The sequence below is a fragment of the Pezoporus occidentalis genome, unplaced genomic scaffold (genome assembly GCF_034315485.1).
Source record: "Pezoporus occidentalis ecotype Australia unplaced genomic scaffold, CSIRO_AGI_Poc_V1 ctg106, whole genome shotgun sequence".
NCBI lineage: Eukaryota > Metazoa > Chordata > Aves > Psittaciformes > Psittacidae > Pezoporus > Pezoporus occidentalis.
This window is the reverse complement of record NW_026912843.1, coordinates 1,237,583-1,253,034: the sequence shown is the minus strand read 5'-3', so window position 1 is coordinate 1,253,034 and position 15,452 is coordinate 1,237,583. Positions and strand designations below refer to the sequence as shown.

The window sequence follows — 15,452 nt, the reverse complement described above, 5'->3', positions numbered from 1 at the left end:
GGAAAAGCAGTGCAGGCAGAGTGGTGAAAGAAAAACTTAGAAAACCTGGTAAGTTCCAAGGGCAGCATTAATAATAAATCCATACTTCTGTAATTGCATAACAAACCTGCCCACATCACTCAGGGCTGCAAGTATTAATTAAGCAATATAGCGTTCCTGGGAGGAGAAACTGATACCCGCTTCACTGCGGCACCAAGAGGTTACAGCATGACTGGGCTCGGGGTTTTCATTTTGCTGTCTTCCTGGTAGGCTGGGAAATTGGACTTTAATAACCTCTAATGGCTTTGCATGGACTCCTTCAAAACTGATGGAGACACTAATGTTAAAGCAGCGTACTACAAATTCAGTGGCTTATGGATGTAATAACACAGCTAAACTTAACCATTTGCTTCCAACCTAATGGGTCAAATTCGGTTTATTTTGATTTCTCCCAAGATTCTGAACTGCCGTAACACAGCAGGATTCTGCAGTTCTTACCAAATAAAAGGATACAGTGAAAGTACTTTGGGTGGGAACAGACTCACATTTGTGTGTCAGGTGACATACAGAAAGCACAAATTGACACAAAACATACATGCAAGGAAGCTGTAAATCACAAAGCTATTGGATTCAAGGAGAGAGAGTGGGCTAAGAGAGTTAATCAGCTTCCATCACCCCTGCTCCCATCCTCTGCTCTCACTCCCTCCTCCTGTTACCATCAGCTGGTGTAGTGCAACACAGCAAATGGCACAGTTTGGTTGGGATCACATCCTCTGTGCAGCTTCTCCTGCAAATCCTACTTCTTTACTCCAGCATTACTTTAATCTGTTCAAGCATGTACGAATACTAAACTCAAACCAGTCTCCCTCAGGTCTGTATACATAGCTCACCACTCAGTTGTGTTACTACAAAAGACCTTCTCCTGTTCTTTGCATTTAGGATCTTCCCCATTTGTCATTTACGCTTCAGGTTCTGTGTCCTAATTCCCCAGATACTGTGAAATGTGAACAGCCCTGGTTCCACACTGATGGTCACCTCTGCCTCCAGTTGCTCTGTGCAGTTTCTTCTTTCAGATCCTCTCTCTTTCTTCAGCCATTTGTTAGATTAGTCTTTGTTAAGCACATCCTCTCATTTTGTTTAGTATTTTTGTCACCCTTTCTTCCATTCTTAGTATTTAGTTTCTTCAGTCCTAATTTTCAGAACAGTTAATGTCTACTCATCTGACATCCTTCCCTTCACATCAAAATACACGGCTTCTTTACCCTATCCTTCCAACATTAGCTTACAACTTTATTCATGACATCCAGTATCTCAGTCTCTGATACAACCCGTACCAGAAAGCGTGCATTCTGAAGCAAAGGAACCAACACACCATCAGACTTTGCACCCATGCTCCCAATCCCCAGAGAAAACAAAGGCTATGTCAGAATGTGCCATGTGCTTGTTGGTTTTCCATTCATCCTTCCATCACCTTCCATGACCAAAGTAGTCCTTTTTCCTTCTTAAACCTGGCACCTGTATCCCGCAACACTCATTGCCCGAAAGCACTCTGCTCATCTAGCTTCTTTACAGACATGGCACTTGACAAAGCTTCCTTCCACCTCCGTGCTGGTAAGCACAAACTTCCCTGTGTTACACCCCTTAAGTTGTACAGCTTCCCCAATATTACCATATAGAAGCTCTACTACGTATATGGCTTTTGTGCCAGTAAGTTATTTACTGTCTCCCACTTTCACCAGCAATGCTACAAGCAAGTGGGAGTATAAACAGGAGTTTTTCTTTGACCATAGATCTACCTTGCAGTCAAATTAAATAGGTCCAAACCTAAGAAACTAGCACTTTCTTAATCTTCCTTCAGTTTTCCACAATTCCCTTAAGCTTATTCCCACAACCCCTGTAAAACACAATTTTGTAAGTAAGTGGTTTCCATGGACAGAAATCAAAAGGACTTAAAAATTAACTTGAAAGGTCCGCATTGAAATAAGTCTGAAAAACTTTCATCCCCCACAACTGGTAAGTCCTCACCATTCACAGTCCCTGTAAAGGCTGGGGTTCAAAACTTGACCACAGAACTCTCACTTTTTTTTCAGTGCTATTTTTAAACTCAATTCCTTTATCATGCACATGATGCTTTGCTAGGCAGGGAAGCATAATTATGGTTATGTCTCTCAATATGCTATTTCCAACCAGGGCTTGCTATGCCATAACTGCATTCTGTGTGTGGATAACCACGTTAAGCTTTATGAAAGCTCTCAGCTTATTAAAAGCCCCTGCCTGGAAATGATCCCAGCTCCAACCTGAAGAGGAGGGCTTCTGCTAGGTCCACACTCAGCTCCTGAAGGAAGTGGGAAGGAAGAAGCAAGACGCCACTGAAATACAGTAGTGCCATGCAATGCCTGGGGCTATGGGAGATCTGCAGTGGCCTTAGATGAGAATGGGGTTGTTTCCCTCATCTTCTGTATTCCTTAAATGAGCCAACACCCTAAGGAATAGTTTTCCAGTTACCTCCTGGAGCCCGAATATAATGTCCCAACCAGCAAGGCACCGCTGTCACCAGGCTTGGCAGGCACAAAGCCTGGTCATGCAGAGATACTTCAGTAAACTCCAGCTAAAGCCATGACTTAAACCCTCCCCACAGTCATATTAAGGGACTGAGGAGGGATGTAAAGAGCCTGTGGGTCCCCAGGAGCTACAGTCACCTCAGCAGTGAACGCACCAGGCAGGAAGGTCAGCAGCACAGCCGCAGCCCACAGCACTGTACGTACGTGGAGGGGACAAAGATGATCACTGGCTTAAGCAGCTTGCAGAGGCATCAGAAAACCCTGTGTTATAACTTCCCATGAAGTTTTTAAATGCTAGCACTTTCACGTTGTCAACAAGTCTGAATCAATGGAAAAACATTCTACGCAGAAAATTCAGTGCCTTGATCCTCTATTCCGATTTACATATGCAAACAAACATACCAGGACAGGATCCCAGTGAAGACAACAGCATTTTGTGGGAAGTCATGTGGGGCAGAGTACAGAGCTGGTTCCAGAGCTTCTCTCTATAAAGAGGGGGGAAAGGGAGTGGGAGGTTAAAGAAAAGAAAAAAAAGGGGAAGGGTAAAAACATTCTGAGCCTTAGTAAAGTAACACAATGAGAAGGCTGAAAAGTATTTATTCATAGTGGAATATTCACTGATTAATTCTTGAGAGTACTGGTGTTAGTCTCCCAGCTATCGGAAAGCAATTTTGTTCAGGGCAAGGATGATTTTTGTTGCTTGGTTACCCTACTTTTTATTCTCGAAGAGAAAACCCATTGCATTGTTACATAAGCAGCAGTGTTTCATCCACCCTGGGAAAAACATGATACAAACCTGCCTGACTGATAGAGAGGCTCAGGAAACAGATTTACATGAAGAGCACAGCGTCTGTGTCGATTTATTCCTTTGCACACAGCTTTGCTCCAGATGGTCTGGAAAATGCTCTAGATGTAAATGCTACAGCAGAATATGCTAGCAATAGAGAAGACCGTGGAACCTCAGAAAATCCTTTGGTCTTTCCTGCAAACATAAGATAGTTTAACATGAAATAGACTAAAATGCAGTGTTATCCTATCCCAAATGCCCTCTGCACATCAGGAGTAAACTTTCTTTCAGTCCTATTGCTGCCTATTAGAATAAAACAACAAAACCAGCTCAGTGAGAAAGTGTTATTAACAAAACAAGATTTCCTTGCTTTGTCTTTTCTGGTTAGAGTTAAATGGCTGCTTATTTATCGATGTAGAAGCTCTGTACACAAAACAACATAAAAAGCTTGTTTTGTATCTTTATCATTAAATGCAGGGAATTAAATACACATGCTCTTCTCTTCCCTCAAAGCTCAAGGATCAGTGAAAGGATTTGGAAGCTTGGTGTTCTTCCTGCCAGGTGTTGATATAGCTCTAGATAACACAAAGCCTGTTATGCAATGCTATTGTAGCATAACCCCATTCACTTCACTTTAACCTTCAGCATCATCTCTGTGAACTTGCTGACTTTGAAGAAGAAACAAAGAGTTAAACAATACCAAGAAAGGTTGTTCTGGTACACTCAACATGACCATGACAGAGTAAAAGAAATGAATGAAAATGGCTTCCCTTATGTAAGTGGTATCTTTGGATTTTAATACATGAAGGGAAGAGAATTTGGCTTTATCATGAGACCATTATAGTCCTCACCTTGGAGATACTGCATATGCGAAGTTCAATCTATGTGCAGCCTCATTAGTGACATAAAATTCAAGGGAGCATCGGGTTTCAGTAGATACAGTTTGCTTCCAAAGTCTGAGAAGTTAATTGCTGAGGAGTTAATAATCTGAGGAGAGACTTTTACTCATAGCTACAAAAAGTAAAATGTGACATCGTAGTGAAGTAAAATCCTGACTCATTTCAGGAACGATGACAACAGAAACATGTGAAAACAAACACTGCCTTTTTCTATCCTGTTCTTCTCTAAAACTGACTTAATGGCTTCTTCAGGTCATTAATGAAACCTTCAGAAATGACCATCTTCTCAGTGAAATACCGCAGCAGTCTCGAGAACCAGAGCCAGCACATCAAGTGCATGCAGCCCCTAGCTTACATTAAAGGTCTGTTACAGTGTTTAACATACGCTGTTTAAAACCCAGTTTACTGTAGAACAGCCAAAATCATCCTCTCTAAAACAGAATGGGTTTTTTGCCTTGAAATATTATGTGGCAGTAGGTAAATGAAAGTCCAGACAGAGGAAGGCTCAGAGCAGCAGAAAGCTTGTGAGAATCACTAAGTGAAGACTGTCAGTACATCTTTATGACGATATTGTCTTTTTTGTTACCCAAGCAGGACACTTCTAAAACAACACGTCACGAAGGATGAAATAGAGGATGAAGTAGTTTTACCAACTATTCTACAGGAAATATCTAACTTGGAAGATGGCAAGTTATCACAAGTGAAAGTTTTGCTAGGAATCTTACCTCTTGACTTAGGCAGTTTGCTGATCTGGGCACGTTGTTTACCAGATTTCCCTTTTACTGTTTTACAACCTGCTCTGCATTTACTGAGTGCATATTTTACTGCACAGCATTGAATATGGTGTTATTAAGGCAAACGGGATTTGTGTTCGGTAGAGAAGCAAAGCAAGAAACTGGCATCTTAGTGCTAGCAGTGAAAGGACAGCAAATCCAAGAGCAGTTTAGTGCTTTTGATTTTAACAGATGAGCTCTCTACACGTGACTTCTAATTTTAATCTATTATAAGGTTAGATGAACCTCAAACCCACACATATCTACCTAACCATGAAGAAAAGCTACAAGTACTATAAATTGATGCTGCACAGTATCAGTATTATCAAAGGCTCATCACACAAGACCCACTTCTGGTCAATCTATATTTTAAGAAGTGATTACTATTTAGTTTCTGGAAGAAAACCAGGCGTTCAATCTGGCTGATCCTGCAAGCCGTTCATGTTTGGCTTCCTGGGATGAAACCCAAGCACAGCATAGTGAAGAAGGCAAGGCAGTTAAGATACCTGAATATTTAGTCTTAGTTCTTATTGTGTGTTTGTCAGACAGGAAGGAAATACTCTCAAAAGGGACTGTGCACATGCTGTTCTGGCATTCTCTTAAAGGCTAATAATGCTACTTTCATGTTCTGTAAGCCAGAAGCAATTTGACTTTAGTAAATGTTGCAGGAAGCAAAAAGCTGACTTCTGCTATATTCCTTGTTCCCTTGTAGGCATGTTCTGTGACCACTGCTCATTAACCATTCCATATGTGTCTCAGCTCAGCATTGCACTTGAAGCATTGCAGCTTCCATCTACTGGTCTGAACATTTCTTATATTCATTAGCAGAATATTGTTTCCTATGGAATTAGAAAGACTGAGTGCCAGGCTTTATGGAGAAGAGAAAGTCCCTATAGATAACAGTCATTTGACAGTAGTATGTTGTATAGGTACACTTGCTCTCAGCAGGGAGAAGCACTAAAATATGGGGAGTTTAACCAGTGAAATAAAGAATAATAGCTGTTCATAATGTTCATACCTTGGTAGATGGGAGCTTGTACCCTGTAGGTGAAACAACAACATAAGTTACGTTCCAAAGTTAATATATGGTTGCAATAGTCATGTATGAAACTACTTCTGTCAAGTGCTACCACATTCATTTCTTCACAGTGTTTATCACCCCATCGCCCTGGGGCTCTTACCTGAGTCAGATTATATTGCAACAGTAAGTCTCTAAAGAGATGAAGGTTTCGCCAACAGATCAGTGCTGGGAGAGGAACAGCACTTTATCACTGCAGGAAACTCTGAACAATGATAGAGGTAGAATTTGAGTAAGATACAGAATAATCTTTAAACATTGCCATCGGTGCTACAAAGATAGACGACAGGTTCCAGTTTACCTATTACCTGTAATCTTTCTGTCATCAAAGCAAATACATCCCTCATTTTTCTCTTCTACTTTCAATAGTTCAGTCAGGAAGGCAGTAAAATGTACTTAAACACCCTCCCTTACCTGTATGAAATAGCATGACTGACTCTGTTATGTAAAGTTTATTTCCTCTCTCATTGTCTGTCCACAACCATGTCACCCATGGTACAGCATACTTTAAACTGGTGTCTGATAATGCTGTTATGTGTTTATGCTAGTCAAGAAAACATGGAAGAGTTGCACTTCATACTCGCAGTAGAAGATAACAAGGTTTGCAATAATCCTGTTACTGGAATTCTGTATGGTCTCAAAGTGGGAGATTTAAATGTTCATAAGAAAATAGCAATATGTAAAGAGACTCTCTGTAGAAGTGTATCCTGCCTGGGAAGTTTTACTTCCTATAGGCTGATCCTACTGGTCAGACAGCTGAGATGGAATTCATTCTGAAAAGCAGAGGGTAAGCATTTCCGACTGATTGGCCCAAGTATTCCACCTTTTCTGTTTTCAGTTCCTCGTACATGTCACTGACAATCTTACAGAGAGTGCTATGTATTTGATTAAGTATATTAAAGCTGTCCCTTTCATTTTCCCACATAATTTCAGAGTCTCTCTGTAAAACTCAGGTGTTTCCTCATCATTAAGTAAAAAAAAAGACTAAGACTTCATAAGCAAAAGATACATCAGTTGATAAAAATGTTTCACATGATGAAAATTAGCAAGACACAAGTGACTCAGTCACACTAAGGTTGAAAACAGCATCATGTGGGTAATCTCAGAACACCTATTGTGCAGAACAGTGCTAAACCACACTGCTAGGAAAACCTGAAAGCAAGGCAAGGGAGAGACATGTATTTCTTGCAGAAATACTTCTGGGTTTAGTTTATTTTAAGATCTGTTCAAAGTGAACCGCATAAAACATACATCAGAATGAGCAGATTTAGATTAGCTATCAACAGATGTCTCCAAGACAAACAGCCGCAGAACTCCTCCAGAATGTCTCTGGACACCTGTAACTCGTGGTTGAACAGTAATGAAGCCCAAATTAACACAGTATGCTGCCTGCTTTCCCTAGCACTGCAAGCCTGGAAGCATTTACAACTTGAATCCATTGTTCAGTGACAGCAAAGAAAAGAGTCTCCAGGTCAGTATGGATACACCTGATCTAAGGACAACTGCAGAAGGACTGGCTACAGCTCCAGTCTCAAGACCTGCCAACTGAATAAACAAGTCTTTTAAAATGCATTGCTTGTACTGTACGGACTGGCTTCAGCTGGTACTGAATCTTCTATGCTGGGCATAGTCCAAAACACAAAGTTAGGTCCTGACTTGCAGTCGGGTGATGAAGAGGTAGAGAATGGAGTCAGTATTTCCCTTGACAAATGAAAGTGAAGAATAAGCAGCAAATGAGTTTTCCAAGGGCACAGTCATTATTCAATGGACATGCACAATTCCAGACAGGCTTCAGTAACAAGATTTCCTTTCCTCTCTAAGAAATTATCAGTTAAATCTATTTCAATTTTTAACGGATGGGGAAAGTTCTCTTAACCTGATCCCTAACCGCAAGTGCCTTAACTGCAGAAAGTATCTGCTACTGATTCACAAGGAATTAGTACATTATGAAAATTAAATGTTAGAGTAGCTTTCAAATCTGTTCCTAACCTTACAGGTTTTTGCAAAAAAGGCTTTTAGCTGAAATACAGTATCTATACTGTAAAAATTAGACTTGTATTTGCTTTTTCCTTGAAACTCAAGCGGACAAACAGCACCAAGATTGCACCCTTGCCACCATCACCACCAAAGAGAAGCCTGCACCTCCCCCTGGGCTGCTGAGGTCTGACTATGCTTAGCTGGAGTTCTCCATGCACTGGAATACAGGCATAGTATGGATCTTGCAGGAATATGTTGCAAGGAACTGTTTAAAAGAGAGAAGACCTAAGTGTCAGTCGCTTTCAGCTTTATCTGCTCTGCACCATTTTCAGTAATACCTTCAAAATTGCCTTTGAAAATGCAATATATTAATGCTTAGATAAATTACTTGAGGGAATTCAGTGATCCTAAAAGCTTATGCTAATACAGACCAATTCTAATTTCTACATGAGTCAGTGTGGACTCCCAAACAGGTGGCAAAACTGCAGTAAAAAGGTGAGGGTGTCGCACAGTTTTTAATCAGAGTTTTATTGTGAGGCTTGATCTGCTAACAAACATCTCATCGCATGAGGAACATTGAAAAAAATCAAGATATGCAAAGGGAGAGAGAAAGAACATATTCCCTGGTTTGCCTGAGGATTTGAGTCTTGGATAAAGTGTAAGTGGGAGCAGGCTGCTTAACAATTACTTGTCCACACTGCCATATCCTCAGTGAGCTTTCATAAAATGAGAGAGAAAAAGCAAATATCTTTCCTTCTTTCCTTCTCAAGTATTTACATAATACCCATTGACTTGCCTGTGGCTATTTGTATCCAAGAGCCTTGAATATTTATCATTAGACATACACCAGGAGTAATGCAATGATCTCGATAAAAATTGGACTGTACAATTCTGTTTCTCAGTTTTCTTAGTTCTTCAGCTTCACTCTGTTCGTACTGGTAAGATCCGTATCCTACACAAGCTCCCTTCTCCCTGTCAAGCTTTCCTGTTACAAAGTACCTGTTTTCTTTTTAAAATAGTTATTTCAATTGTATAACTCAGGTCATCCTATCAGGACACGCTATGACAAATAGGTTTTTTAGTTACAACCCAAAACCACATATAGCTGGTTACAAAATCCCATGGTGCAACTAAAAACATACATAGAGGTGAATCTAAATAGCTAACATAGTTTCAAGCAAACCCAGTTCTGGACAGTAGTTAAGTCCACTTTGAGAACAAGAAGGTGAAGCTTACTAAGAAGGAAGGTTGCTGATGGTTTATATTGTTTCTCCTCAACAATTCCCTGATACCACTGTCACGTCCCAGAACTTAGGCACATAGTAAGATACAACAACACTCAGCGACAGATTCAGTTCTTACAGAAAGCGTCAGGGAACCTCAGTACACTGAGCTGTTTCACATGGGAATCTCAAAGTGCAATCCTGGAATTTGGTCTGGATCTTTGATTACAAAACTGAAACAGTTTTTAATGGCCCTGTTTGAGAATGGTTCTAGTGATGAGTGCCACAGAACAGATGGCTACATAGGGGAAGGCAGCAAACTCTGCTTGCCTCTAGTCTTATAACTAGTATCTTCCTGATCTGCCCATGATATTTTGGGGTTTTGTCTAAGGAATTGAGTAATGAGAGTTTAAAGATCCATGATGAGAGCCAATACACATGACAAAGGCTGCCACAGCTCCGATACCCTGACAAGTAATACACAGGTACACACAGACCCAATACACCACATCAACAATGAACCTGGTATGTCAAATAATAAAAGCACCATAATAAGAAAGCAACTGCAGCACATGGTGTGACAAGGTGCGCTGCACACAGAGCACAGCCAGTGCTTCCTGCATACATTGAGCTGATTGCAGCCACACTATTCTGCCCGCCTGCGGGAAGGATTGTCACTGTCTAACAGTCCTGAGGCAGCTAAACTACTTAATAGTGCTGTTTCCACAGCCCAGTGTCCAGCAGCCAGGAAAATGCAGTCACCTGCGCAATAGCTTTGCCTGTAAGACAAGGATTTGTACATGAGAGCACGGTTATGGTGCTCCGTAAGAGGAGAAACCAGTGAAGAACAGCCACATGACAGCAGTGTGAGGCCACCGAAGATGGACAGAGAAACAGATAAAAATGTACATTTCCATTCCTTCTATTTCAGAGAAGTTGCTCAATCTTTAACGAACAGGGGTTTTGGTTTGAGAATAAAAGGGCATCCAAAGCAAATCAATATACGTCTGAATTAGTTTTTAGGTGTCTTTCCAGCAGCAAGTTCCAAATCTTACAGGGCTCTACCTGTAGCTATATCTCTAGCCATTTAGTTCCAAAAGAAGAAAAACGTCAGCCTGAAATTTCTCTTAGACTTTGCTAATGAAACCATGTACCAGCCTTCAAACAGATATATAGAGTACATCTAAAGACAGTAGTACAAATTCAAGAATGAATGTTTTACTGAAGATAAATATGCACTTGAGAAAAATCAATTCTATTTACCTTCTTCAAAGGAAGAGACTCAACAGAACCACCCGTTATGGGTAAGAACCAAAGAAGGCAATACAAGCAAGACCGAAACTGATGATTGTTTTACCCTAAAGAGCAGAAAAGCATCCCCCCCCCAAAAAAAAAACAAAACAAACAAAAACCTACCAAACCAAACACAAACCCAAAACCTTAGTAACAGCTAAACCAAATCTTAGCTTCCAGTTATACATACCTTATTGTAAGGCCTGCTGCAACAAGCCAAGTAACAGAAAATTGCTAGGGCAAGCTAACCCCACCATCTCGGAGCATGCTGTTCTCAGAGATGGAAGCACTAGACACTTGCCAACAACATATATCAAGCTATGTTAGAAGTGTCGCTGGTGTAGGACACGTTGCTCCCAGCTTCAGAGTGCTCCTTTCCATTCACCAAATCTATGCTAGCTTTTCTCATGGTGATGAAAAAAGTTCAATATTCCCTCTTAACCACAGTGTTCTCTCTAATTCAGCCCTACAGTCACTTTGGATTTGTTTTTTTAAGTTTGGGAGTTTTTAAAAAGCAATTACCATACCTGGAGTGCTGCAGAAACTATGCCTGAGAAAAAGACCTCAGTCTTTTATTTCATGCTGTTTTCCTTCAAAGCAGTCACCAGTTGAATTGTCTTATTCAGGTTTTCTGTTGAGAAGAACAGATTGCCCCTACATAGCAGTACTGTATAGCTTCTAACAGGAAATAGTCAAGCTTGTAGCTAGTTAAGCTTTTAGATTAGACCATCTCTTTTAACCTCTGATAAAACATGAGCAAATCCAATGTTGTCATGGGCCAGTAAGCTGGAATTGAACTCTCTAGTGAGATTGCTGGTATTCAAACAAAAGAAGAAAACCTGGACTTTCAAACAGCTGAAAGATTAATTTCGATATGGTGGTAGCAATGTAAAGAATCTGGGTGCTTGAACAGCTTTTTGTGGGAAGGATTGGCAGGTAGCACCAAAGAGATGCCTACTTGAACCTGCAGGAAGAGCAGGTTAGCCAGAGGTTTGGTGCTTCTTATAATTAAAAGCTTTTCATAGAATCATAGAATCGTTAGGGTGGGAAAGGACCTTAAGATCATCCAGTTCCAGCCCCCCTGCCATGGGCTACCTTACGCTAAACCATGTCACCCAAGGCCTCATCCAATCTGGCCCTGAACACTGCCAGGGATGGAGCATTCACAACCTCCCTGGGCAACCCATTCCAGTGCCTCACCACCCTCACAGGAAAGAACTTCCTCCTTATATCCAACCTAAACTTCCCCTGTTTAAGTTTTAACCCATTACCCCTTGTCCTATCACTACAGTCCCTAATGAAGAGTCCCTCCCCAGCATCCCTATAGGCCCCCTTCAGATACTGGAAGGCTGCTATGAGGTCTCCACGCAGCCTTCTCTTCTCCAGGCTGAACAGCCCCAACTTCCTCAGCCTGTCTTCATATGGGAGGTGCTCCAGCCCTGATCATCCTCATGGCCTCCTCTGGACTTGTTCCAACAGTTCCATGTCCTTTTTATGTTGAGGACACCAGAACTGCACACAATGCTCCAGGTGAGGTCTCACAAGAGCAGAGCAGAGGGGCAGGATCACCTCCTTCGACCTCCTGGTCACGCTCCTTTTGATGCATCCCAGGGTACAGTTGGCTTTCTGGGCTGCGAGCGCGCACTGCTGGTTCATGTTCATTTTCTCATCAACCAACACCCCCAAGTCCTTCTCCACAGGGCTGCTCTGAATCTCTTCTCTTCTCTTCATGGTCCAATATAATACACCAGCTCATTACTTTGTACTTCCTGCCTATTTTCCCAAGGGATCCTGTTACTATGAAGCCAGCCTTAGTTAACAGTGTCTTCATCTGGAAGCTTCTCTTAATAGATATGAGTACTAAATTTGTTTTTCCTTTTGGTAATAGCTTAAAGCCTAGAGCAGAGCTCTAGTGAAAAAGCTGAGGAAACCCCACAGAAGAAATCCTCAGCCTGTAGGGCTCTGGTGACACTCTGTGTTTTGGGGATATTCCGCCATCAGTCACGTTCTGATTCACATTACATTGCTAGCTTCCTTCCCACGTTGCACGCCACAATAAAACAATATTTAAGACCCTTTCAGTTACAGGGGTTACACATTGTAAGTGCCACTTATTTATAAATCCCATTTCTGCTGTCTGTAACTGGCAAATCCAGCAGGGATTGTTTGTTTAGAAGCTATTGATCCAAATCTGTGTTTCAGTGAAAAAACAAAATTAAATTGAACTTTAAAATGCTTCAAATTGTGACTGTGCATCAGCACTGCGCTCAGTGAAGAGTGGTTTGGGTTTTTTTTATTGACTGGAATGGGCAGTCCTACATTGCAGCTGCAGCCCAGAACAGCATAAGTTACCATGAGTCCTTTCTTGCCTTTGAGATCCACAGTTTATTAAACTTCCTCACAATACTATTATTGTAACTGATATTTCTGCTGCATAGTATCTCATGTATTTGGAGAAAAATAAAATCAGGGATTATGCATTAAATTGAACCCTGTGATAGGTTTTTTTCCTCCTATCATCAGTGAGGAGCAGCAATTGTAATTGATCGTAAATAAAAGTCTTTGCAGTCAAATGCCCTACCTCCAAGGCTGTCGTGACTTAAAGGTATGGTAAGAGGAACACCAAGGGATGGGTCCTTTCCACTCCGATTCTGTGAGTGATAAACTGTAGTGATAGGTAAAGAATTTCTTTTGAGAATATTAATGTATTTCCTTTCCACATGAAAGTCTGTGACAAAACTGGAAAATTAATCTTGTTTCACATAGAAAGCTTATTCACATGTCAAACTAGCCCATAGAGAAGGATTCTGATTCTTTGCTCATCCAAAACCACCAACATTACTAGAAAACATGAGAAATCCTTCATTGTTTACCCTGCCTCAAGATAGTGATATTTTTATGTCAAGATTCTCTCATTAAAAACATTCCTACCCTCTACCAGATAGTTATGAAATAGATTGTTCTCTAAGGTCTTGTGCAGGGAAGGTGGGAGTGGGATCCAACTCACAAGCTATCATAAATTTCATCATCCCTCCTTCTGGAAACCAGTCATTTAAGTGGGTTGTTTCTCCTTTAATTAGAATGTAAAGGGCAGAATTGAGAAACTGTGGCACATTTATCACTCCATATGCCAGTGTTAGAGATACTCCAGCATTTTAAAAGAGAAATGTGTCAGAAGTGTTTAGATTAAGCTAAACAAATATTTTCATCCTGTTTTAAATCAAAACCGCTCTGATCATGAAAAGGTGTTTTTCTCTCTGTCACTTTTCATCAGCATTTACTACAACCACTGTGTTTTAAAGTCAGTTTAGCCTGGGGTTTTTTTTCAACCTATAAAAAGGCAGTTGTGTCTTAACAATACTCCTTTGATTCTATTTTATTGTTTTAATTAATGGCCTGCATGATTCACGACTTTTCTCATGCTTTTAGCAGTCTGTCCAGGCAGTCTTTTAAGCTGTCAATGTTTTCCAGCAACTGGTCTGTTATGGCAGGCTTCAAAACCATCTTCAAACCCTTCATCCCCTTCAAAACCACTTCTACGATTTCAAACCGATGTCTGGTTAGACATAGGTGATATCACTTTTTTTAGCATAGGAAGAGGAAATTTAATAGTCTCTGTTTACTGAACAGCTCTGACTCATCCTGTTCAAGCTGTCTGTGCTCTCGCTGAGGTAGAGGCATTCTGGAGGGGAGGAGTGTGTGAAAAAGCAAGAGAAAGCAAATGTGATTGTGTCGTTAAGAGACTGTATTCCAAATTATACACAACAGGGAGCTGAATTAAGATCTTAAATCCCCAGTGTTAAGCGCTCTATTTTGCATGTTCAAGGAGCAAAACCATGTGCTGACATCCTAATTGGTACTTTAGAAAGCAAATATACAGAGGAGAAACAGCGTTGCTTGGATAGGAAGCTGAATACTTGTTCTGCATCTTCTCACAGGCCTGTCTGCAAGCAGCGTATTTATGGTTTAAAATATGGCATACAGACATGCTAACTAGTTATAGAACACTTTTGGTTTGCTTCAAATTTTGACTGAAATTCATCTCATTATATCTAGCAGGTAAAAATTTAAATGTGCACTTTATTCTATTGCTCTAAATAGCCTTAAATCCAAACACATCATTGCCTGTACACTACATCCCTCACAAGAGTCAGAACGTCAATATAGGAACGTGGCTAGAAGTGACTTGCAATACTTTCTTTCAGAAGTGTGGCTGGTCCCCTTCAAAAACACACCAGGAATTGGTCTTCCAAAACTTGACTGCTATAAGCAGTTCTGTAACACTCCCACAAACAGCTCAGCCCTGCACACAGCATTGGCTCAGCTTTCAGAGCAAACTTCTGAGTGTCAATCGCACAGCTTGTCAGATGGAAGGGAAAATAGCATTTCTACCCCATCTCACCCAGTTCATTGCTGTACACTGCCATTTAGCTTTCCCTTCAGTACGGTAGAAGATGGATGGATAGATGATTCAGATCACAGAACAGACAAATGCGGGTAAGGGCACCAGGAAGAAAATCTTTGATTGCAGACAAAGCATGAACTTGGTGAAGCCAGGTTAGTGGCCTAGGTTCCAAGTAACAGTATTCCTAACTTCAGAAACACTAAGTCATTAAGTAGGATTTCAGATTACAAATCCTTTTTTTTTTTTTTTTAACTAATTTTGAGCCACAAAGAAATTAATGGCTAATGAATTAGCATTAGCACTGCAATTAAATCACCCTCTGATTTCTAACTGCTGTGGTAAGGATGTCTGGAGCAGGCCATACAGCCTTGTGAGTTACTGTACTGATCCAGTACTTCCAAAACACCCTCTGGGAATACTTTGGATTTTTTCACTCATATCTGGAGAAATGCTGTAACTTGGCACAACACTCTGCTT

The 15,452-nt window shown here is 40.8% G+C and overlaps 1 long non-coding RNA gene across 1 annotated transcript in view; it reads right to left on the bottom strand.

Moving 5' to 3' along the window:
* Positions 1 to 15,452, bottom strand: part of LOC134164719 (uncharacterized) — a 58,575-nt gene that overhangs the window by 19,573 nt on the left and 23,550 nt on the right. Inside the window, exons 3-4 of the long non-coding RNA XR_009965222.1 lie at positions 3,333 to 3,522; positions 2,943 to 3,023 (exon numbers count right to left, since the gene is read on the bottom strand). This is a non-coding gene — a long non-coding RNA (uncharacterized LOC134164719). The remainder of the gene's footprint in view (positions 1 to 2,942; positions 3,024 to 3,332; positions 3,523 to 15,452) is intronic.